The 26,573-nt window shown below is 44.1% G+C and overlaps 1 protein-coding gene across 5 annotated transcripts in view; it reads right to left on the bottom strand.

Moving 5' to 3' along the window:
• The window catches only part of TRIM2 (tripartite motif containing 2), a 219,081-nt gene that overhangs the window by 73,604 nt on the left and 118,904 nt on the right, over positions 1-26,573 (bottom strand). Inside the window, exon 1 of one of the 5 annotated variants that reach the window (XM_073605263.1) lies at positions 6,779-7,214. The exons of the other annotated variants lie outside the window; for them this stretch is intronic. The gene's annotated coding sequence lies outside the window, so the exon portion shown is untranslated. Of the gene's footprint in view, positions 1-6,778; positions 7,215-26,573 lie in introns of those variants that run through there. 5 annotated transcript variants of the gene reach the window in all.

The raw sequence follows: 26,573 nt of genomic DNA, 5'->3' as shown, positions 1-26,573 counted from the left end.
CCTATAAAGAACAGACCTGAAGTGCTCTGAATACAAATGTCTCTTTGACTGTCATCCTAGCTCTATGAACTCCTGCTCCACTTTCTTTTTCAGTTTGAGTTATCAAAGCAATAATATGTCCTGGTGAGGAAAAAAAAAAAAAATAATACACACAAAATATACACACACACACACATACTATATATATATATATATATATATATATATATATATATATATATATATATATATATATATATCTATCTATCTATCTATCTATCTATAGATCTATAGATATATATATATATGATACTTTTGCAAGGCACTGTGTATAATTATATTATATATAAAAAAGGCAACAGCTACAAATTGTGTAGCTGCTGACTTTTAATAAAAGATAACTTACCTGTCCAGGGGTCCTGCACTGTGTTCACCCTAACCTGGTTCCCTGCTGGTCTTTGGGTCCCTGATGTTAGCATATTTACTATGGGCAACCAGCTGGGATTCCTTGCAGTTTCACAGCCGGCTGCCCAATGTGCTGTGTGAATGGTCCCGCAGCCTTCTGAGACCTGTGACGTGTCCCAGAAGGTTGTGGGGGGTGTATCTGTCAAAACCAGGCGCCTGCTCCCCCGTTTTCCCCAAAATAGAAGAGGGGGTGGAGGAGTGTATACAGTGGAACTTCCCCTTTAAAAGGTGAAGTTTCACTTTAAAGTCTATGTAAACCCAATTAAGGAACTGTGCTCCCTACTGCTATCTGGGGCTCACTTTCACTCAATTTTCCTTCACTTTCTGTTCTGGGATCAACAGACAGGAAGTCAGAGAAAATCTGCAACATATCAATCAACCTTTGTCAAGGGAAAATTATCCAACACCACAATATCCACTTTGTCCAATCAAAGTATGCCTCGCCTTCACTGCAAATAATACTTTTTATGAATGGGCGGCAGTGTTGAGCAAGCGATCCCCGTGGTCAGCATGCATAGGGGGAGGCCACTCGCACAGAATAGAGCAGGACTATTACTGTAGCAGCATTGACTACTACAGTGATTGTCAGGATCCCCAGCAGCTCATCAACAATGAGATATACATACCTAAAAAGTGTGCCAAGCTGGACCAAATGTAAGTATGCAATAAAGATTGTGACGGACCCCCGTACTCAAGAGGTGTCTGTCCGCCGTATCGCTCCACTGTCAAGTACCACACAATCCAAGACCCCTTAGCTTTCCCATTCACTAGTCGTAGCTCAGTGTAGGGTAAAACATCAGACAGACAGGTGGCTGGAGTTGACATCAGCATCTCCTAACAGTATTTGTCCCAGCATTATGAATCGGCCACTATTTCTAATATGGCATATACAGGGTTCCCAGAGTCTGTGTGTCTTGGGGGACATTGACCTGAATCCAAAGTAACACCACCTCAGGGGTCCCCAGGCATACAGCTCACAAACAGCACCGTTCCCCCAAATGCCAGGGCCCATAAGGCAAGAGGCTAGCATTCCGTCCTCTCCAGAAAAAGACTGTCCTGACTAGGTCTGCCACAAAGATCATACCTGGAGTTCAGCTTTAAGTGAAACCCCTTTAGATGCCTGCTGTACAGACTTTGGCAGCGAAGCACCAATCTCTGTGCTCTGTTTTCAAAACAGTATCAATTCTGCTGCTGCATTTTCACTATATAAAAAACAAAAAAGAAAAAGCAAACACACACATACACAAAGCAAGAGGCCCCAGTTATGGATATATCAAGAGGATGGATCCTGGTCAGGTTACCACTAAAATATACGTTTCTAGGTGTGTTGAATGACTATTTCTAGGCCCTATATGTTTGCAAGGATCAAAATGGGTATTAAATAATCACAGGGTAGGTTATTGTTATAATGTCTTACAATACCAATGCGTCTCTTTTAAAAATTACTAACAGCAAGCAAGGGTTAAAACACATTAGCTCCAGTAAAAGCTAAAACAGATTGGTCCACAGAACACAGAGATAGATGCAAAAATTGCTTTTGCTGGTGTCCGCCCACGTATAAAATAAACCTCTGCCAAAGATTCAGTAGAAGAAGGATAAGCCATCTCATTTTATGAATTGCTAAGAGCCATCTGTTATAGATGGTGGGGTCATTGAAAGGTGCATCCCCATCTGGCTCACTACAGTGCATAACAATATTAAAATTTCAATGCTTTTAAGAAAATCCACCTCTGCTGCACCAAGGCAAGCCACTTTGTATTTGAGCACAGTACTTCAGTGCTGCAAAAGGGAAGAGGGCATTTCGAAAAGGAGTATTGAAAAGATGTCATTCTAATGAGTGCAGTTCAAAGACAGGTGTTAGAGAAAACCTGCCAGGCCAGAAACATGGAAGGTGCTATCGCAGACCTGTTTTTGAGGGTGCATGCTATGGGGCTAACATGGTTATCCTATGATTGAAGGAAGGTAGGATAATTGGTAGGTCCACCTCCCGTTCTTAGATCCTGTTTCATTTACTATGACCATTACTGGAAATTTCCACTGCTATACACAATGGGGGCCATTTATTCAAGAAAATTATTCCCAAAATTGATGCAACTAGAGGAAATGCTCTCAAGGTGGAGATTAGAGAGACACGTTTATGGTTTTACTAAGAAGCCCTTCACACATGCTCAGTAAATAGTCAACCTGCCTAACACCAATGTATCACTTTTAAAATAGCTGCTTATTCGCCCATTGGCGTCTTTGTGACAAAGTTCCCAGATTCGTCCATTTGCTTCATCCACTAAGCTGTTCTCACATTTATCATAAAGTTTTTCTAAGAAGGCCCATACTGAGAAAAATTATGGAGACTGACACTGCCGACCTCCCCTCCTGAAATGTCAGCTGGAAAAAGCCTGACTCACATGCTTATCCAATGGCTTCAGTACTTTCCAAGTCACCCATCCACTTGCAGCATACACCAGAGACAGCCAGGCATTTTCAGGAGGAGGTCCCAGGATGGTTTCTGGATGGCAGCTCCCATTTTTATCACAATGTGGGTCACCTATCATTTAGTTTCTATTATGGTCAAAGCAAAAAGATATGCACAATTCCCAATTAGGGGGCAGAGCTGGGAATTACACAGGAGACCTCACCCCTGTGATCCCTGCAATATAGGAATAGTGACTCCATCCACCAGGAGTACACCCACAGCCAAATAATCTCTATTGGTTGAAAAGACCCTTTGATTGTAAACACCACAATAGCATTAGCACTGGTCACATCAGCATGCTAAAAAAATACCTGAACCTAAAAAGGAGAGCTCTAGGGAGAGAACGGACGGTTGTTTTTACAGAGTTCTTGAAAAATACTGGTTGCCTGGGATTAGGGAAGTCAGAATCTGAATAGCTTTTAGAAGCCCATGACAAAGAAAGTACAGAAGCTAATGGATCACTTCCAGGGAATTCATATTTTCAGAAGTCAACAATGGCAGCCCCCATACTTCCTCAGTGCAGGTTAAAACCTCATCTATAGCCAGCTCTGCTCTCACTGCAATTATCAAGCTTTATCAAAGAAGCAGAACAGAACGGAAGCTATTGGAACAAATGGCAAGGATAATCAGCAGGATAAATATTGTGTATGTCGGCTATGAACAGATTTAAAACATTTTAGGAAGTGTGATACAAATATGTTGGGCACCCACCGAGAATTTTTGGGATGGACTTCTAACTTGCACTGTGTAAGGTTTAATTAAGGCTGGGTTCACACTGGTGCGACACGACAGCCGTCCTACTTTGGCTCCGAATTTGCCCTGCGACTAGAAGCCGACATGCGTCCGACTTTCAATGAACGGGGATCCGACTTGGTTCCCCGCCAATACCAGGCACTGTGTTTGGTATGAACCTTGAGGGGGAACTCCACGCCAAATTTTAAATAAAAAACCGGCATGGGTTCCCCCTCCAAGAGCATACCAGGCCCTTGGGTCTGGTATGGATCTTAAGGGGAACCCCCTACGCCTAAAAAACGGCATGGGGGTCCCCCCAAAATCCATACCAGACCCTTATCCGAGCACGCAGCCCGGCCGGTCAGGAATGGGGGTGGGGATGAGTGAGCGCCCCCCCTCCTGAACCGTACCAGGCCGCATGCCCTCAACACCCGGTGTCACCCGGTGACCCCCGCCCCCTTATGACGTCATGGCCCGTGGCATGAGTGGTGATGTCATAAGGGGGCGGGGTCACCGGGTGACATCAGCCGGTGACCCCGCCCCATGCCTATATAAGTCGCTGCGCACCTCGCACACATCATTACAGCGGGAGAGAGCGTTGTGTCAACATCGGAAGAAGAGAAGAGGGAAGAAGACGACGCAGAAGTCCGGGCCACCACTAGCAAAAGATCGGCAGAAGATAGCGGAGGAGCTGGCAGAAGAACCGGACACCGGGAGAAGAGGTCAAACACCCCCGAAGTCGGAAGAAGACCCCCGAAGTCGGAAGACCTCCGGAGCTGCTTAATAAATTACTTTAAAAACCTGTCTAGTGTGCTTTTTTATTGACACTTTTTTTCCTAGGTGAATGGATAGGGGTACGATGTACCCCATATTCACATAGGGTGGGGGGCAGGGATCTGGGGGCCCCCTTATTAAAGGAGGCTCCCGGATTCAGATAAGCCCCCCGCCCGCAGACCCCAACAACCGCCCAGGGTTGTCGGGAAGAGGCCCTTGTCCTCACCAACATGTGGCAGGGTGCCCCCCTGTCCCAAAGCACCCATCCCCCTATGTTGAGGGCATGCGGCCTGGTACAGTTCAGGAGGGGGGCGCTCGCTCGTCTCCGCCCCCATTCCTGACCGGCCGGGCTGCGTGCTCGGATAAGGGTCTGGTATGGATTTTGGGGGGGGACCACCACACCTTTTATTCGGCGTAGGCGGTTCCCCATAAGATCCATACCAGACCCAAGGGCCTGGTATGCTCTTGGAGGGGGAACCCATGCCGGTTTTTTATTTAAAATTTGGCGCGGAGTTTCCCCTCAAGATCATCTGAGCACAAGTTGCATGCCAAAGTCGGCAGATCCGACTTTGATCCGACTTCAATGATAGTCAATGGGCTGAAGTAGGATCAAAGTCAGACCAAAGTAGTACAGGGAGCATTTCTAAAGTCGGAACGACTTGTGTCAGACCAGTTAGGACAGCTCCCATAGGGAAACATTGAATTTCACACGTCATGCGACATGAGCTCCCAATGTCGGAGCGTTTGTCAGACCAGTGTGAACCCAGCCTAAGTCAAATCATTCTAATTACCAGAGCAAATCAGCACATGGCCTTCATTAGAAATACAACTGAAGACCCTAGCAATGAACCAGGTTTCAGGGCCACTTTTGTGTTATCTAGATGTGCGATAGGCTTCAATGCAGTGACCCAGACCTGCATTTCTAGAAATGGAGGCAATTATAGGGGCACAATACTAACAATTATTTTTTATAACAACATTTACTAAGTGCTATATTTTCATGCAAGTATCTATAGCGTAAAATACTGGGAGATGATCATATAAAATGCACTTATTCCTGGTATCTGCGGTGTGTAGAACCATACAGCACAGAGCTATGATAATATAATGGAGGGCAGAATAATAAATATGACCTATGGGAGCACAGGAGTGATAAATGGCCCTTTGGAGACCAATATTTGTCAAGCATCATATCATAACCATACAAGCATCAACGACTTGATGCTGCTGATGGTGTAAAATGCCAAAAGAGCAGTGGCTAAAACACATGTAAAGCATTTTAATTTACTGCCATTAAATGATTCATTATAAAAGCGATTACCGCTAAAGGGTGGAGATGCCTGCTTTGTTTTTCATAAAAAGGTCTATGTTCTATGCAATGCTAAAACTGCATTTACATGAAACAAATGATAAACGCTAAAATGCAATTAGTTCTGTAAAATTAAGTATGCTAGCTGTGCAGCATCCTGGTCTTTCACCATTGAAAATACGCATCTCCGGCCTACTGTGAATGGGCGGACAGAAGAGGGAAGACACTTGTTATCCTGATGATGTTTTAGCATCACCATCTCATTGTTCAGCAGAGGCCTGCAATCCAAACTAGCACATGACTATGTGCAAACCAGGCCTCTGCTCAGTAGCTGTACATGGTTCGGGTTTTTCATTACATTCACCACCAATCTAGAAAATAGTAATACAGTAGGCCAGTTAATCCACAACAATGTAATTTTCTGACTACAAGAAGCAGTGCAATCTGCAAGCCCAAGGACCATAGTCTAGGCTTGATCTGCACGAGTATATAGGGTAGTTATTGCTTTTTTTCTACAATCAGTTTAAATAAAAGTCATTATGCAACACAAGAATAAACCCCAATAAATTCCACCGGCATCTCGGAGAATGCAGGGTAGCTGCCAAGAGCATGTAATTCTTGCCTTGCCAGCTGCTTCCCACCCAAGCACTTTACTGAGTCAGGCTACCAAGGTCAGGGGGTTGTTATCTCCATTCATCCAACAACCTATTGTGAATGCACAGGCTTCCAAGAGTCCCCTGTGCTTCCAGCTTCAAGACAGGCAATTAAAAGAGGGAGAAGGGGAGGGGTAGGGGCGACAATCTCTAGGGAAGGCTGTTTTTATGATTATTTTAGTACACAATAAAACATGTAGATTATAATAATATTATCAGATTACTTTGTAATGTAGAACATGATCTATGTAATAATTCAATAAATTATAATGACTATGCAACCACTTGCATCTACAGGCTGCTGTGCCAGAATGACAGATCAAACCTATACACACAAAAAATAAAATAAAGCAGAGTGCTATGAAACTGCAAAGTCACCTCCACAATATTACATACCCATCGTCGACGAGAAACAAATCAGCAACCAGCCAAAGCAGGGATTCTATTGTAGATATGAGCAAGAGGAAATCCCAGTAGATAAAGCATAACTATTCCTGTTACATCCAGACAAGAGCAGGGAGAGGCATGGAAAGTAAGTCACAGCATCAAAGCCATTTGTCATGAACATGCATCAAAGAGGAAGGCAGTATCCCTGGTCCAGGAGTCACATACAAAAAGAGGAAAAATGCAGAATCAAGGCAAGCAGCGATGGTCCATCATTCGGTGATGAGCAAACACCTTCTGAGTCAATTACTTTGTAGATCCCTTGGTAAAAATCAGCAACATCAATTTTTATTCAATGTATCTTTTTCCTCCGTACGCTGGTACTGAAAGACTGCAGCAAGCGATGCAAAGCATTATGGGATTGGGATGCAGCAGTGAGCAGGGAAGAGCTTTGCTGGTTTTTTTTTTCCCACCCTTACAGCATCAATCAGCTGTTTAAAAGGGAAGAGTGGGCTAGTGAAAGGAGAGGAGGAGGTGGGTGGGTTCAGGAGCGATTACAAGATTAACAGAATGAGCTGAGTCAAGGGACAATAACCACACAAAATCAAGACCGAAACGCAGATTTTTAGTCATCATTTGTCATATTCAAAATGGGTTATTTAAAAATTCAGGCAAATATTAAAAACAGCCTTTAAACGTGACTGATTTCAAGAAAAAAGTAATTGCAGATATTTTAGAAAAAAAAAAAAAATAAAATGACATTTCACTGGGTCATTTTCTCCCGAGATCCTGGCCAGCGCCACATGAGATTTTAATCACAGAGAATGAATCTGTTCTTGACAGCTGTCCCACTTGCAGTTCGCCAATTTCAATGTAATCAAAATGAGGCAATTGTCAAAAATGGATTAATCTCAAACTATTAAGAGATTATAAATCTCAAGTACAGCTGAGCTTTTAAAAGGCTGGATTTTTGTTATTTTTTTCCATCCAGGGCCCTACACCAGCAAATGTGAAAGAGGTGTTCTATATATTTTACATATCAATATGGTATAGGATTTATGTATTACATTACATTTTAGGGTCCATTCACACCATACTGCACATATAAACGTACCATAATGCATTGAAAATGCATACGTGTTGATGTGCCTTTAGCAAGTGTTTTCCGCTGTATAGTGATGAATTTTTATGTGTGTTGGCATGCATTTTAACGTCATCTGTTAAGCGACAGATCCCTAAAAGGATCACAATACTAACAATTATTTTTCTATTTTGTTTCTTTCAGTTGCATTACAAGCATCCATGTGCATTGCGTTAAAATGCATGCTTATATTCTGCATAGAGCTTATTTGACCCCCGTTTGCATCTCCAAAATGGACCCAAACTTAGCCCGCAATGTGTTTACAAGCAACTGGCACCTTCTACCATCTCCTATGGGCCTACCCTAAAATTCAAGGTTTCTGGCTTCAGGTTGTGTGGTTCCTGCATGACCAGATGGGCTCTCCACTGACCTTGTACCCCAAACAGTGCTTCCCCAATCCTGACTCTGACAAATACATGACCAAGTTCTTACAGGAGACCCCATTTACTGCTAGGAAAGGCCACTTTATGTGGCCTTTAATTTTTTTGGACTGTCATTTATGTGTACTGGGTAAAGCCAGCCATAAGTGGATCAAACTCCAGCAGGATCAGCAGAGACCAGCTGAATTTTGACCCATGTAAGGGCAGGATGATTGTACTCAAGTTAATCCATCGATAGACTTGGGTAAAACCAGCCTGTCTAGGAGTAAACTGGCAGAACACCATAGCGCTACGGTAGGCATTCCCCCATCAACACTGAATGTGTTAATGGGGTAATCAAGCGATTTCTTTCCTTCGACCCATGGCGGAAGGAATGGAAATAGAGTAATTTATGGTCTGCCTAGGTCACACCTTTTACATTATACAATGGTTTTGTTTCATTTTACAGTGGGGCTTGTTTATACAATTCCTTTTTTTTCTTCAATAAAGTGCTTGCTTCTTTTCCACGTAAAAAAATGCGGGCGTGCTGCATTTTAACACGCTGCAACATATTTACATATCATTGTGGTGATTATGAAAAACCTAGGCCCCTTAATATGGATGTGCTTGGATATGCTCAGATCTGAGTGCAAGCCCATCTGAGCAAGCCTGATAGGAAGCTGTCACTGTACTGTGCCAATTACCTGTGGCTGGGGCATTCCCCGCCCTATAGCCACATGTATACAAAGGGTGTGTATAGATGATTGACTCACTAAAAGGTGACTGCTTCCAGACGGGCTTGCTCAGGTGGGTTCTAGTACCAGACAGGGAGAACTGATCGCAAATGCCGTTGCCTAGGTTTTCTAACCAGCTCCACCCTTTTTAGACACTCCACCTCACCCCCTTGACCTCATAGGGACACGAGATTATCTCCACTTGAAGACTGTTACCTTCTGCCCTCAGTCACAGCGGACTCTGGTAGCCACTGCTGACTCCTTCTGGAATTCCCCCTACCCGATAGAGTAGGACTGCAGGTCCACACCCACAACCGGATTTTCAACTCCTTTATCCACTAAACACTCTACATCTATCAGCCCAACCATCTTTTAGCACACCACCCCTACATCACAAAAGAACCCCTTACCAATTTTATTCTACTATTCTCTCCGAGAGTCTCCGTCCCCTCTCCTTGTCCTACTCCTTTTTTTTCCCCCTTTTCCCTTCTCTTCCTATTCATTCTCTCTCTCTCTCATCTCTTTGTCCACTACCCTACATTGGTCATCTCCTGCTTCCCACACACACCAGACAGGCACCGACCTCTCTTTAATCACCATGACTCCCCCTCAAAATTATCAATAACAACCTAACCCTTAAAATTAAAGGGCCTATACCTGAGAAACATTCACAAACCCTTTCCTATCTACGTAGCATTAAAGCAGAGATTGCCTTCTTACAAGAACCCACTTCCGCACTGGTACCGTCCCAAAATTAGAAAACCAACTATCCCCAAAGCTTCCATGTTACCTCTCCAATCCTCTAAAGTGAAAGGAGTTTCTATACTGATCTTCAAAACACACCCATCCAAATATCAGACTCTCTCATTGATGAACAAGGTAGGTACATTTTTTTGAAGGCCACTCTAAAAGACAGACCCATCACACTGGCTTACATTTACAGCCCCAACACAGCCCAAGTCCCATTCTTCCGCAATGTAACAAAACTTCTATCCACTTTTTGCAGAGCAGGATTCTAATCCTAGGAGGAGACTTAAAATGTCCCCCTTATCCTCTTCTCGATACATCCTCAGGCAACTAACATTTACCTTATCGGGCACTGCGCCAAATTAAACTGTCTTCAGGACCTCCTACTGCATGACACCTGGCCTATCCTATACCCAAAAGATAAGGATTTCACCTTCTTCTCACCCCCTCAGAATAAGTATTCCCGTCTCAATTACCTCTTCATGACTCAACAAGACCTTTCATGCCTGTCTGCAGCAACAATAAAACCTATGACTCTTTCTGACCACCACCCCATTACCGCCACATTGACATTCCCGGAAAAAATTCAACATGCTCCAATTTGGAGACTAGATTCATCAATCCTTACTGAAAAAACTAGAACAGAGGAGATCAACAAAATGCCTGGTGAACTACTTTAATGAGAATGACACTCCCGACACGTCTAAATTAACACAGTGGGAAGCACACAAGTGTGTGATAAGAGGGAAAATTATTTGCCACAACGATCAAAAAAGAGAAACAAACCCGACTCAAAGACATATTTACCAAACTCAAGTCCTTGCATGCTGCACATAAATGTACTTTAGCCCACCAAACCTACCTAGAACTAACTGAAGTTCGCACTCTGTTACAAGAACTAATTGGGCGCAATCTCAAGAAGAAATACACACTATCACAAAAACTATTTTATGAGTTTGGTAACAAATGCGAACATTTACTAGCCCAAGCACTATGCTCGAAAAAAAGCTAAAACCATAGTTCATAAGCTACACTCTCCCACCGGACAGAAATACACAAATAACAGAGACATTGCTCAGGCATTAGAAAAATACTACGCTTCACTGTACAATCTCAAAGCATCCAATCCCCTCACCCACCTCCCACAGAGCAGAAGTAATGCTATCAACACTTTCCTAAACAAATATTGTCCTACAACGATTTCTCCAGATGCGGCCAAAAACCTGGAACGACCGATCTCCCCAAAAGAATGGGATCAAGCAGTACAACAGCTTAAACCTGGCAAAAGCCCAGGTCCAGATGCCCTCTCAGCTGCTTATTACAAAAATTTCACGGAAGTACTAAGATCCCCCTTTCTAGGAGTTTTTAACTCCCTGTCCTCATCTAACCCTCTCACACCCATGATGCTCGAAGCACACATAACAGTCATCCCAAAAGAAGAGAAAGACCCCACACAAACCGAAAATTACAGACCAATATCATTACTAAATGTGGACATCAAATTTTTTTCTAAGATGATGGCCAACAGACTCTTGCCAATCCTACCCACAATTATCTCTCGAGACCACAATTTATTTGGAGTGAGCGAAGACCCAGGATTAGCTATGCTCAGCTTGCGCTACCAAAAAAATCTAGGCGGGATAGGTCTGCCAAACATCCTCAATTACTATAAATCGATTCACCTGTACTAGAATAATTGATTGGAATGTCCAGAACTCCAATAAAGTTTGAGTCTCTCTGGAAGCTTCATTTACAACCCTTCCCCTCAAGTCCCTACCGTGGATCCTGGAACGCCATACCAAATCCTAGCCCGTCATTTTTACGAACACGGGAAATATCAAAAAAGAGATTCATGACCAATACGACTCACACCTTTTGAAATGCTCTGCATACAATCCCCACAACATCATCTTATATCCACCACGCACTCACTTCTCCACGCGGACTTCCATCCTAATGACACTCACTTCTCCACACGGACTTCCATCCTAATAACACTAAAGCATGTAAAACCTGGGAAGGAGACTTTTCCACAACCCTATCACAAGAAGAATGGGAACGAGTATACATCAATATACACAAAGGTTCTCTAAACTTATCCACACAAGAGAATGGATACAAAACACAATCTCGCTGGTACGTACCCCATCTCTTTTGCACAAAATCAACCCAATGTACCCCGAATCTTGCTGGAGATGCCAAACAGACTGAGGCACACTACTACACATTTGGTGGTCCTGCCCACACATCCAAAACTTCTGGCAGGAAGTTTGCCGCATAACTTCTAAAGTAACAACTTATGACCTGGCACTATCCCTGGCTCAATTCCTACTACACCACTCACCCATTCCACATAAAACCTACCATAAATCACTTACCATACATCTGATCAAGGTTTATGCATTACTACGCAAATATTTTTTACCAATTGTTAACCATATGACTACTGTACTAAATCTCTGATTGTAATTTCTTCTCTTAAATAAAAATCTTTATGGAGGAAAAAAAAAAAAAAAAAAAACACAATATAAAATGTTCTATTAGGCACAATCAGACATTGCAGAACTGTCTAACAAATGGATTCTGTTGTGAATAGACACCTCATTATTATCCAACATACATAATCTAAACGCAAATTTAAAAAATTCAAATTTTATTATTATGTACTGAATGCTTCTAGCACATAGTAACCCATTACATTTACACACATATAATATGGACATAGTAAAATCCGAAGCACAGTGACACTTATAGACTCATTACTAATTTATCAACCAACCACTTATTGTCTGTTATTTTAATGAGACCAAAACGTTAGTTTGATGGATGAAATTCTTTAATGAAATAAAATGAGACATCCAATATATAGAGTGCTCTTGAGGTGATGTAACCCCTACTCTGGTTCAGGAACAAATCAAAATCAGGTGCACTTGTTATAAATACCTAAGGAGATAATAAAGAGGAACTGCAGTCTGCTCACATAATTTGTAATAAAAGCATATTTGCCATTCTGAAGCTTTCCTCCAACCACTTTGCATATTATTTTATATATACTGTGATTCTGTACTTGCCAAATATGCTGCAGAAATCTCCCTCCACTGAGTCTGGCTGCATCCATTTTAACTGTGGGCAGCTGAAGCTGCTGCCTGTTCACTTCCTGGATTTACACAGAGGCACACCTGCAGCTCTGATTGGCCCTCTTATGGAGAGAGAGAGCGAGAGAGCTGTGCATGATGTTATAAGCTTAGGCTTTTTACCAGACAAGGAACAGGAAGTGGGCTGTATAAAGGTATTTACTGGCAGGAAAAAATTCAAGTTAGACTTACTGGTAACTTGTTTTCCAGGAGTCTTTCAAGACAGCACCTGAGAGAGTGGATCCTCCCACCTGCCAACAGGAAACACATCTTCCACCCAACTTTAAAAGGAGGCTCCTTCCCACATGTTGCCAGTAGTAGTAGTAGTAGTAGTAGTAGTAAACCTCCGGTCCTAAGCTGGAACACATAATCATAATATGGTTAGTCACAACATACAAAAAAACAATAGGGCGGGTTGTTGCTGTCCTGAAAGACTCCTGGAAAACAAGTTATCGGTAAGTCTAACTTGAATTTTGAACGCCTTTCAGGACAGCACCTGAGAGGATAAAAGAGACTTACCCCCTAGGGAGGGACCACAGCCTGCAGGACCTTTCTGCCAAAAGCCAGATCACCTGCTGACAAAAGATCCAATCTGTAATGACGGATAAACGTTAAGTAACTTGACCACGTAGCCGCCTTACAAATTTGATCTGGGGTGGCACCAGCTTTTTCTGCTCATGTAGTGGCTTGAGCCCTCGTAGAGTGAGCTCTAATTCCCAGCAGGGGAGATAGAACCATCTGAGAATAAGCTACCAAAATAGCTGATTTAAGTGATCTAGCAATTGACTTCTTTGATGCTTTTTTTTCTGGAAACAAAAAAAAGAGTCAGGAGGACCTGAAATACCCAAGTAATGTAATGGGGTTCATCTCACATCCAGGTTGTGAAACTGACCTTCCTTTTCTCCTGAAGGGTTTGAGCAAAAGGTTGGCAGGATGATTTCTTGTGACCGGTTCTGAAATGGTGCTTTTGTGCTTTTGGCAAAAAGCCTGGATCTGTCTTAAAGGGGTTGTAAAGGTAAAAATTTTTTCACCTTAATGCATTCTATGCATTAAGGTGAAGAAACTTTTGAAGATACCGCCCCCAGCCCCCCCGTTTTACTTACCTGACGCCTCGAATCTTCGCTGCTCGTTCTCGTCATCTTCATTGCAGCTCAGCCTGGTCGCTGATTGGCTGCAGTGGATGGATTGAAAGCAGCGCAGCCATTGGCTCGCGCTGCTGTCAATCACATCCGATGCCGGGGGGCGGGGCCGAGTGATACAGCGAGCGGCTATAGCCGCCGGCTGTATCACGGGAGCGCGCCCGCAAGCACTAACCACCATGCGAGGGAGCTCGCATTAAGGTGGTGAATGCTTGCGGGGAGGAGCTGAAACAGCCGCCGAGGGACCCCAGAAGACCAGGTTCGGGGCCACTCTGTGCAGAACGAGCTGCACAGTGAAGGTAAGTATAACATGTTTGTTATTTTTAAAAAAAAAAAATCTTACCTTTACAACCCCTTTAAGTACAATCCTATCTGGATAAATGGCCAAAAAAAAGGTTCTTTAACTGATAGCGCGTGCAGTTCACTGATTCTTCTTGCAGATGTGATTGCAACTAGAAATACAGTTTTGAAAGTCAAATTCTTTAGAGAGACTGCTTGTTGTGGTTCAAACCGTTCCTTTGTGAGGGCTTGCAGAACCACTGAGAGATCCCATTTGGGAAAATGCTTAGCCGGAGCTGGTCTGGATCTGGTAAGTGCCTTGAAAAATCTTGCGACCAAAGTTTCTGAAGAAATAGATCTCTGAAGAAAAACCCCCAATGTGGCCACCTGCACTTTAAGAGTGCTGACTGCACCCTTTTGTAAGAATTCTAATATTGAGACAATGTCTTCCACAGCTCTATTTGCTAAACGACACCAAGAAATGTAGACCTTCCACACCTTGGCATAAATAGCTCTAGTTACTTTCTTCCTACTGGAAAGTAAAGTGGTTATTAAAGAATCTGACAAACCCTTGTTCCTTAGCATCTGCTCCTCAGATACCAGGCAGCGAGGCTTAACCTGGCTACATCTGAGTGATGCACTGGGCCTTGTAGAAGCAAATCCTGTCTGAGAGGAGCTGCCAAAATGGTTTGACTGCCATCTGCAGAATGGTGGAAAACCAAGCTCTCTTTGGCCAGAATGGAGTAATCAGAATTAGCTACACTCTTTCCTTCTGTATTTTTCTCAATACCAGTGGAATCAGCTAGAATGGTGGAAAGGCGTACCCTAGGTGAAAATTCCAAGGGTGCGCCAAGGTGTCTATCCCCCAAGAACTGTTGTCTCTGAAGGGAAAATAATTGCGGGAGCTGTGTGTTTTACCTCGATGCAAACAGGTCCACTTGTGGATGGCCCCAGGTCCTGGTGATCCATGCAAAAACCTCTGGATTCAGGCTCCACTCTGCCTCCTGAATTTTCTGCCTGCTCACAAAATCTGCCACTTCGTTTAATGTGCCTTTGAGTTGGACTGTAAATAAAGGACAGGCCCACTCCAGAATTACCTCTGACAGCAACTGAAGAGTTTTGCTTCTCGTGCCTCCCTGCTTGTTCAGGTAGGCTACGGTAGTGGCGTTGTCCGATAGAATTCCATGTCCAGATTCCAGGAGGTTTGGAGAGAAGGTAGCCAACGCTAAGGCGACTGCTTTTAGCTCCCTCCAATTTGAGGATTTTTCTGCTTCGGTCTGGGACCATGCTCCCTGTGCCAAATCCTGACCCATGTGGGCCCCTCATCCCCACATACTGGCGTCTGTCATAATTTTTTTGATCGGGAAGGACCAGAGTAGGCCTTTTTCCAACACTGACTGATTTCTCCACCAAAGTGTTCATTTGACGCTGGTGGGGATCTTTCCCTTGTGTCTAGAGTCTCTGTCCTGTGGTTCCATAGCTTTAGAAGGAACCTCTGGAGTGGCCTAAAATGTAGCCTTGCCCATTGGATGGCTGGCATAGTGGAGGTTAAAGTTCCCAAGGTTGACATAACCTTTCTGACCAACATCTCCCGATTGGTTTGTAGCATAGTTACTACATTCTTGACCCTGATTTTTTTTCTCTTCTGGAAGAAAAATTCTGTTCCACTGAATTTATTTGGTACCCCAGAAATTGTACTTGCCGAGCCAGACTGAAGTTTGATTTCTGAATGTTCACTATCCAACCCAGGGATTCCAAATGCCTTGCCCAGATCTTCTTGCAGTTTCTCCCTGGATGGGGCAAAGAAGAGGCAGTCATCCAGATACGGGATTACCGCAATCCCCTGAAGGCGAAGAGGGGCGAGGGCTTCCGCCATAACCTTTGTAAAGACTCCCGGAGCAGATGAAAGGCCAAAAGGAAGGGTCTTGAATTGCAGATATAGCACCTTCTTCCCCATATTGACTGCCAACCTCAGGAATTTTTGGGACTGACGGGCTATAGGAATACGTAGGTAAGCATCTCTCAAGTCGATCAATGCCATAAAGCATTCCTTGGTCAGCAGATTTCTGACCGTGAAGATCGAGTCCATACAAAACTTCTTGTATAGGGCTGACTTGTTCAATGGTTTCAAGTTGAGAATCAAACGGAAACTTCCGGATGGCTTTTTTATCATGAAAATGTGAGAATAGAATCCCTGATAACGTTCCTCTGGAAATACATGCGTCACAACCCTTGGATGCATCAGATCCTTTAACAGGTTCTTCATAGCTATGGCCTTTGTTATATCCCTTGGTAGGTTTGTTAGAAAGTATACAGTCAGGTCCATAAATATTGGTACATCAACACAATTCTAATCTTTTTGGCTCTATACACCACCACAATGGATTTGAAATGAAACGAACAAGATGTGCTTTTAGGCTGGATTCACACCTATGCATTTTTAGTGCTTTTTGCATTTTGCAGATTTGCACTACAGAACATGTTCCATAGGAAACCATGTTAAATGGACTGTAGTGCAAATCTGCAAAATGCAAATAGCACTAAAAATGCATTGGTGTGAATCCAGCCTAACTGCAGACTTTCAGCTTTAATTTGAGGGTATATGCATCCAAATTAGGTGAATGGTGTAGGAATTACAACAGTTTGTATATGTGCCTCCCACTTTTTAAAGGGACCAAACGTAATGGGACAGATTAACAATCATCCATTAAACTTTCACTTTTTAATACTTGGTTGCAAATCCTTTGCAGTCAAATACAGCCTGAAGTCTGGAATGCATAGACATCACCAGACGCTGGGTTTCATCCCTGGTGATGCTCTGCCAGGCCTCTACTGCAACTGTCTTCAGTTCCTGCTTGTTCTTGGGGCATTTTCCCTTCAGTTTTATCTTCAGCAAGTGAAACGCATGCTCAAGCGTATTCAGGTCAGGTGATTGACTTGGCCATTGCATAACATTCCACTTCTTTCCCTTAAACTCTTTGGCTGCTTTCGCAGTATGCTTCGGGTCATTGTCCATCTGTGCTGTGAAGCGCCGTCCAATTAGTTCTGAAGCATTTTGCTGAATATGAGCAGATAATATTGCCCGAAACACTTCAGAATTCATCCTGCTGCTTTTGTCAGCAGTCACATCATCAATAAATACAAGAGAACCAGTTCCATTGGCAGCCATATATACCCACGCCATGACACTACCACCACCATGCTTCACTGATGAGGTGGTATGCTTTGGATCATGAGCAGCTCCTTTCCTTCTCCATACTCTTCTCATCACTCTGGTACAAGATGATCTTGGTCTCTTCTAAAGATAGGATTTTGTTCCACAACTGTGAAGGCTTTTTTAGATGTTGCTTGGCAAATTCTAATCTGGCCTTCCTGTTTTTGAGGCTCACCAATGGTTTACATTTTGTGGTGAACCCTCTGTATTCACTCTGGTGAAGTCTTCTCTTGATTGTTGACTTTGACACACATACACCTACCTCCTGGAGAGTGTTCTTGATCTGGCCAACTGTTGTGAAGAGTGTTTTCTTCACCGGGGAAAGAATTGTTTGGTCATCCACCACAGTTGTTTTCCGCGGTCTTCTGGGTCTTTTGGTCACCGTTGCGTTCTTTCTTTTTAAGGATGTTCCAAACAGTTGATTTGGCCACACCTAATGTTTTTGCTATCTCTCTGATAGGTTTGTTTTGCTTCTTCAGCCTAATGATGGCTTGCTTCACTGATAGTGACAGCTCTTTGGATCTCATATTGAGAGTTGACATTTTATCTGCTCCTTGTAAATGGGATAATGAGGGAATAACACACACCTGGCCATGGAACAGCTGAGCAGCCAATTGTCCCATTACTTTTGGTCCCTTAAAAAGTGGGAGGCACATATACAAACTGTTGTAATTCCTACGCCGTTCACCTGATTTGGATGTAAATACCCTCAAATTAAAGCTGAAAGTCTGCAGTTAAAGCACATCTTGTTTGTTTCATTTCAAAACCATTGCGGTGGTGTATAGAGCCAAAAAGATTAGAATTGGGTCGATGTCCCAATATTTACGGACCTGACTGTATTTCTGGAGGAAGATTCGAAAACTATTTTGTAACCTTGGGACAGCATGCTCAGAATATATTGGTTTTCTGTCACGCTGGCCCAATGAGGGAGGAAATTCTGAAGCCTTCCTCCCACTGACAGCGATGAGCCATTGCGTTTTGTTGGTTGATGCAGGAGGATGGAAAAGAGCATTTCCTTTGCCCTTTCCCTTCTGCGATGACCAGTTTCTTTTCTTCTCTTCTCCTGGGGTTTGGTACTCTGTTCTTGAGCCCTTTGAGATTGAAATAAAAACTGGTTGCTTTTTCTTTTTAACGGGGAATGACTTCTTTTTATCTGCTGTCCTATCTAGGAACGAATCTAAGTCAGGTCCAAATAGTAAATCTCCCAAGAACGGCACCCCACAAAGCTTGTTTTTGGATGCTGCATCCCCTGGCCAGGTCTTTAGCCACAGCGCCCTCCTGGCCGAGTTAGAATGACAGCAAGATCTGCAGCCTTAATAGACTCTGCTGAAGTGTCTGAAATAAAGGCTATAGCAGCTGACAAAGTCAAGAAAGAATCCAGAATTATTCGCTTTGGTGAGTCTGCTATGATATGGACTTTGAGCTGATTCACCCAATATTCCATATTCCTGGAGACACAAGTAGTCGCCATGGCTGGTTTGAGATTGCCCGTGATGGATTGCCAAGCCCTTTTAAAGTTGTTGATCCACCCTTTTATCCATGGGATCTCTTAACATATCCTCGAATGCCAGGTCAGTTGATCTTGAAACCTGGGAAAAGGCTGCATCGAGTTTTGGGATTTTATTCCAAAGTGCCGCTGGATCTTCGTCAAATGGAAAGCACCTTTTAAGGCCCTTAGGGAAAAAAGGCTTTCTTCCTGGTTCTGCCCATTCCTTCTTAATAGCCACAGAAATTACTGACTGCACAGGAAAAGTATGATTTTTAGGCTCACTGTGACCTGCGTAACATCCTGTCATGCAGAGACAATTCTTTTCTCTCCTCCTCCAGGCTCAGAGTACTATAAAATTGCTTTTAACAGGCCATCTACCTGTTCTAAAGACAGCTAGCTTGTATTTAGAAGGTGTATTCTCCATTCCTTCCTCCTCTTCCTTAGAATGAGTAGGGGAATGTCCCTCTTGGGTAAGAGAACCTGCTTCAGTCTCCACCGCCAGCACTAATAGTGAGCCCTGAGAGGATTGTGAGGTAGCTGGCTGACTTAGGGATGGATTTGCTAGTGAAGAGCAAAACGATTGAATGGTGGCATCTAGTTCTTTTTTAACTGATGCAATCAAATCGTTGCATGCGGAAGAAGCTTCCTCTTTAACTAGAGAGTCAATACATACTTGACATAAGGTAGGGATGTACCGAATGGGTTTTTTGGTGCCGAAACCGATACCGAAAATAAATCTTCCTTGATCCCGAAAACGATAGCGGAACAACACTGATACCGAAAGTGACTGTTTTAAAAAATATTTTTATACAGGAGATGGTCAGCGACTGGGGACATGATACAGGAGATGGTCAGAGACTGCAGAGATGGTACAAGAGATGATCAGAGACTGCAGAGATGGTACAGGAGATGGTCAGAGACTGCAGACATGGTACAGGAGATGGTCAGAGACTGCAGACATGGTACAGGAGATGGTCAGAGACTGGGGACACGGTTAGAGAGTCAGAGACTGCGGACATGATACAAGAGATCATTGCAGCCTCACCAGTGCCCGTCAGATGCAGCCAGCCTGTGTCCCCGGTAGTGCATCCAGTGTCCCCAGTAGTGCAGCCAGTGTCCCCAGTAGTGCAGCCAGTGTCCCCAGTAGTGCAGCCAGTGTCCCCATTGCAGCCAGTGAAGGGAGAGGAGAGCCGCCGCCGCCGCCAACTGTTTGATTACAGCGCCGGGAAGCTGTGATGTGCCTGGCGCTGTAATCAAACAGGCGGCGGACCCCCTGATAGGCGGCACCAGGGGCGGAGCCCCGCCCCTGCCCAGCCCCATTCAGTATCGGCAAAAATTCTCTTTCGGCTTTTTGCCGAAAGGGCCATTTTCGGCCGATATGTTTCGGCGGCCGAAATTTCGGTGCATCCCTAACATAAGGTCTCCTTCCAGCCTTCAGGTAGTTTTGCTTTGCATGAAGGACACTTCCTTTTAGCCACTGGATCAGAGCTCTTGGCATGCCGTGAAACAAAAAAAAGACAAGAAAAAATAATCCCAGTGAGACAACCTGACCTTTCAAAAAGGCTCACCACAGGGAGAGGGAATAGTAAAAATAGGGCAGTAACACATCTGCCCCTTGCTGGTTCCTGTGCCTATCCCACTTGCTGCCGCCATCGAGTCCATCAAGGTGCGCTGTGTGTGGCTAGGACTCTGGTTCCGGACGCCAATAGCTCCGCAGCGCTGGACCGGCAAATATGCACCATCCCCGTTCCTCCCTTCTCCCCCTGCGCCTCCCGGCGGAAATTACGCCTGCTCTGTGGACGCCACCCCCTTCCGGATACCTCACTTCCGGCAGGTGCAGTTACTGACTGCCAATCCCAAGATGGCGGCAGCGTTTTTGGAAAAGGCAGGCAGTTGAAAAGAAAAGAAAGGAAAAAAAAATACATTTAAAAAAAATAAACGATGCTGCCTCCACCTCACCGCCGCCCATGAGTGGCACCCGCAGCAGTACCGACTCTCCCCGAGCACTTTAAAGAGGGAGAAGGAGCCCATCCAGTAGCGCTCTGTGGAATGGGAGGAACAAGCTCTCTGGAGATGAAAAACAAAAGAAAAAAAAAAAAACAAAAAACGGTGGAGCAGGAAGCCTGGACTCTCAGGACAGCACCTAAGAGTTCCTGACTCCCCACTAAGTGTTCCCTGCCAGATGAAACACAAAAACTGGCAACATGTGGGAAGGAGCATCCTTTTATAGTTCGGTGGAAGATGCGTTTCCTGTTGAAAAAATAACTGATGTTCAGCTTTAAATTATGTAATTATTTGAAGATATGTTTAAATGTGTCTTTTTAAATTTTAGTCAAGAACGGACAACTTGCAATGTTATTACTCGTTGTCTATGGACAACCAAGAATTTTGGATTGATGAAATTGGAGGAGTGAATGTATTGTATATTACACTGGTCACTATTCCTCCATCTACTACAGTCAAGGTGACTTCCAGGGCACTACAGGATGTAGCTATTATTTTTTTCTAATTTTTTTATTTTTGAATGGCGACACAAAATAAAAACAGCTATCTAACAACTTCACCAAGCAATGAGCTATGCCACAATGCTCCACGTTGGTATAGGCACTCAATTTATAGGGCAAATTTCAACAATTACATTCAGTGAACATGTACTATGTACAGGATGTCTGCCCATATACGGGGACCCGTGAGAAACAATCAGCGCAGGCCTCCCCTGTCAGGAGAGCCGCCAATCGGCTCTCCTCTACTCACGTCTGTCAGACGCGAGTGAGGAAAAGCCGATCAACGGCTCTTCCTATTGACATCATGATCAGTCGTGATTGGACACGGCTGATCACGTGGTAAAGAGCCTCCGCCGGAGGCTCTTTACCAAGATCGGTGGAACGGTGTGTCAGACTGACACACCGCTCCACCAATCGCCGCAATGCGCGCCCCCGCGGCGGCATGTTATCCTGCTGGACTTCATATGACGCCCAGTCAGGATAACTGAACCACCGCCCGTCCGTCATCTGCTATGGGCCGGGCGGGAAGTGGTTAAGCACAAATTTCTGATAATTTTATGGAGAGGACTAAGATATAACCATGCCAATGGTGCAGCAGAAAACATATAGCACAGTGAGGAAGGTTTGTGGTCCAGGATGATAGGGCAGTCAAAATTAGAAGCGCCCCCACCCCACCCCAGTTGCAGATTGCCGGCCGTCCACATAGTGGAAGCAGTTCAGCCGCTTTATGGGGGCGCTAGAATAATTTGCCTCTCAGCCCAGTCCGCCCCATAAGACTGGCACTACACTAACAGCGCAAGCCGGCGGGGACTCTTTCTGTGCTCCCCCCCTGCAAAGTGCTGCCCTAGGCCTGGGCCTTGTCGGCCTAAGCCAGGATAGAGAGTCGGACAAGGTAGACCCCTACTCCACTACCAGGGAAGGAGCAGTGGCCATGAGGTCCTTGTAGGTCATGGAGCATTGGAAATGGATCCAACAAAACCAGGTGCATAGACATTTGAGGTCTTCCATAGTTTCAATATTATTTACGGCTTTACTCCATTTGCCGAGCAATGGGGTCAGTTCTGACTTTGTTAGAAGGACTACAGGATCTGGCAGCATTTAGTAAATAGATTACCGGAGATTTATGGTATTTCCACTTTGACAATGTGCTGAGATGTAGGAGACAAGCAGCTTGGTCATTCTCTAGAGAGACCTGTGAGATCAGAGATTGCTGTGCTAACTTTAGAGCAAAAAGGATGGATCCATGGGCAAGTGCGGACTATGTGGAGCATGGAACCCTCTAAGCCAGTGGTTGTCAACTCCTGTCCTCAGGACCCAGTAACAGGCCAGACTAAGTATTACCCTGGGGAGATGCAGACTAGAATACTGCAATCACGGAGCAGCGAATGATATCACCTGTGATGCATTTCAGTTATCTTGCAAACCTGGCCTGTTAGTGGGTCCTGAGGACAGGAGTTGAGAACCACTGCTGTAGGTCTTCACATCTCCAGCTGGATGTACCTATATTATACACCTTATGCCGCGTACACACGCTTGGACATTCAGACAACGAAATCCTGGGATTTATTTCCGACGGATGTTGGCTCAAGCTTGTCTTGCATACACACGGTCGCACAAATGTTGACAGAAATTCCGTTCGTCAAGAACGCGCTGACGTACAACACGTATGACGGCACTATAAAGAGGAAGTTCAATAGCCAGTGCGCCACCCTTTGGGCTCCTTCTGCTAATCTCGTGTTAGTAGAAGTTTGGTGAGAGACGATTCGCGCTTTTCAGCCTCGTTCTTTTCAGATCGTTACTGCTCTTCAGTTTGTGCTTGTGGGTTCCTATCTGTTCTTCAGTGCATGTAGTCAGTTCGTATCTGGTTTTCAGTGCATATTTTTTTAATTACGTATTTGAATTTCAGTGCATTCTTGTCTGCTTGTTTCTGAATTACAGCTCGTTCTTCTCAGGCCTTTCTGATTTTCAGTGCGTTCGGTTAGTTCGTTCTGACCAGCCAAACGTTTTCAAGCCATGTTGCGGATACGTACTCATCGTAGAGTTCGTGCTGTGCGGGGGCTTGGTGTTGGGGTTCTTACTTTGACTCAAGCCCAGTCCATGAATAGGGCAAGGAGGAGTTCATTGACGAAGAATTGGTTGCTCCAGCGTGACCAAATTCTCGCACATGCCTTTGTTACGGGAGATCTGTGAGAATAATCCTGATTTCAGGAATTATCTCCGGATGACGGACCCCATTTTTCACCGTCTGTTGGCATTGCTGTCCTCTTATATTACCAAGCAGGACACCTGCATGCAGCAAGCCATCACTCCTAAACAGAGGCTCGTCGCCACCTTCCGGTAATTGGCGACGGGGAGAAGTCTGCAGGACATCAAGTTCTGCAGAAGGACTATATTAATGTAAGTTTTCTCCTTTAACATCACATTATATGTATTTAAATAAATGTATTTTTTAACCACTTGGGATCTCCCATCCTGGGTGAGCGTCATATGACGTTCTCAGTATCTCCTATGAAATGTGGTAACACACTAATGAGAAAATCAATAGGCTACATGCTGATACCCCATTATGGATAAAATAAATATGTGTAAACACTGAAAGCCTTGTGCAATGATAAAAGATAATAAAATCTTAAGTAAGTGAATATAAATGTGCAAAACCAGCTTGATGTAAACAAATAAATTATGCAATAAAAACTTTCAATCCATATACATGACAGTGAATATATATATCCTTAATAAAGGATATATATGAAGTGAGGTGACTGACTGATTGAAAGATACAGAAATATACTGTCAGACTAGATGCACTTTACCCACAGGGGTGAGTAGCAGCTCATGCAGATGTATCTTTTCCATTTTTAATCCAAACAGTAGTGTACATGTTCTTCTCTCTGTGTAATCCAAACATTAGTGTACATGTCCTTCTCTCTCCATTGCACCAATATCTTTCCACTAATTCTCACCACAATGGCCTCGATCCTTTTTCATCACTCTTTTATTGATATATTGTTTATCTACTTCGATCGCGTCCCCCCCCTCTACTGGGTGAGGTAACCGATTGAAGGATATGGAAACATATTGTTATAATAGATGTATTCTACCCTTAGGGGTGAGCAGCAGTATATGTATTTTATTAATTCATTTTTATTACATAATAAACAACTTTCCCCTCTCCCTGTTTTTCCTCCCTTTCCCTTCCCCCCCCCCCTCCCTCTTTGTTACATTTGTTTATGGTATATGTATAAATGTTATGGGATATCCATATATGTAAGGGCATATGTGCAGACCAAGTGAAGAGGCCCATTCTATCCCTATCCCGCGGAGATTATTTAGCATTTAGTTTATCAATATTTTATACACCCATTAAAGTTCATTCCCTTATCCATTTTTATGTATATTTTTATATACTGTATTTATTGGCGTATAAACACGCACTTTTTTCCCCTTAAAATCAGGGGAAAATCATGGGTGCGTGTTATATGCCGATCCCCGCCGATTGTGAGCCTCTCGGCGGCTCTCGGCCGCTTTCGGCCCTTCTCGGCGGCTTTCAGCTGTTCTCTGCGGCTTTCGCCCACTCTCGGCGACTCTCACAGTCCCGCGTGAGCGGCCGAAAGCCGCTGAGAACGGCCGAGAGTGGCTGAGAGCCGCTGAGAACGGCCGAGAGTGGCGAAAGCCACAGAGAGCCGACGAGAATGGCCGAGAGCGGCCGAAAGCCGCCGAGTGCGGCCGAGAGCTGCCGAGAATGGCGGCACCATTTTTAAACGGGAGTTCAGTGTACTGACAAGGCTGCAATGATGTACACTGACAAGGCTGCAATGATGGACAAGGCTACAGCTGGACACTGACAATGCTACACTGACACTGACAAAGCTACAGATGGACACTGACAAGGCTGCATTGATGGGCAATTAAAAGTTTTTTTTCCTTAAACTTCCCTCCTAAAAGTTTTTTTCCGCAAAATTCCCTCCTAAACTTGGGGTGCGTGTTATACGCCGGCGCGTGTTATACGCCGATAAATCCGGTATATTTTTTTATATATACATTTTTTATATATTTTCTACATTAAAATTTATTTTATTCAAAATTTTCTACACCGGTAGCTTACAACATATCTAAACGTTCTCACGGTCTGTTTGGTGTGATCAGACTGGTCCATCTCCAACATATAGGCCAGTGTTTCTCAACTCCAGTCCTCAAGGCGCCCCAACAGGTGTTTTCAGGCTTTCCCTCAGATGAAATGGCTGTGGTAATTACTAAGGAAGTGAAACTGATCAAATCACCTGTGCAAAATAATGGAAATCCTGAAAACATGACCTGTTGGGGCGCCTTGAGGACTGGAGTTGAGAAACACTGATATAGGCTATGCTGGTAAATTAGTCCCCTCCGCATAGCTAGGCTGTCTCTATGTTTGTTGCATAATACAAGCATGGAGATATGCAGCGAGCCTGTTCTCTACCCATTAGTATTGCAACTTAGATTTTACCAACCAATAAGATGGCCGCGCACACGGTCTATCAACTAATGGCGGACATGGCTACAAGAAAATGGCCACTCATTAACCACAATGTTAGAGACTATTTAAGACTGAGATGTGCCTATTTCGCTTATCCCCTGATGAACTCATGTGATCGGTGACGTCACGCGTAGGGACGGAATGGGCATTTTCAGATTGACTGAGGCATAACGAGCTCGCTGCTCGTAGGAGATAGGAATCGCTCTATTACTTTGTAATGTGAGTACATTTTTTAATGGTTATGAATAAAGCTCCACTCTGTTGAAACCTACTTCACTATCCAGTACCCTTTCGTGTCCTTCATTATGGGCTATACATACATTTGAGACATGGAGGCAGAGATAGGACCCGCGCTGGTCCAGGACCCCAGCTAAGATCACAGCTACCTGCACTCAGCTGTCGTATGGTTTATCTAACATCGCTAGGCGTGGAGGCAGAAATAGGAGTTGCGCTGGCCCAGGACCCTGAAGTAAAGGATCACAGCTACTTCTTTGCGGTTTACCTAGCACCGCTAGGTAAGGGGCCATTACTTATATTAGTGGTTTATGCACGAA

The sequence above is a fragment of the Aquarana catesbeiana genome, linkage group LG01 (assembly GCF_042186555.1).
Source record: "Aquarana catesbeiana isolate 2022-GZ linkage group LG01, ASM4218655v1, whole genome shotgun sequence".
NCBI lineage: Eukaryota > Metazoa > Chordata > Amphibia > Anura > Ranidae > Aquarana > Aquarana catesbeiana.
The sequence above is the reverse complement of the archived record's forward strand: the minus strand, read 5'-3'. Positions and strand labels throughout refer to the sequence as shown.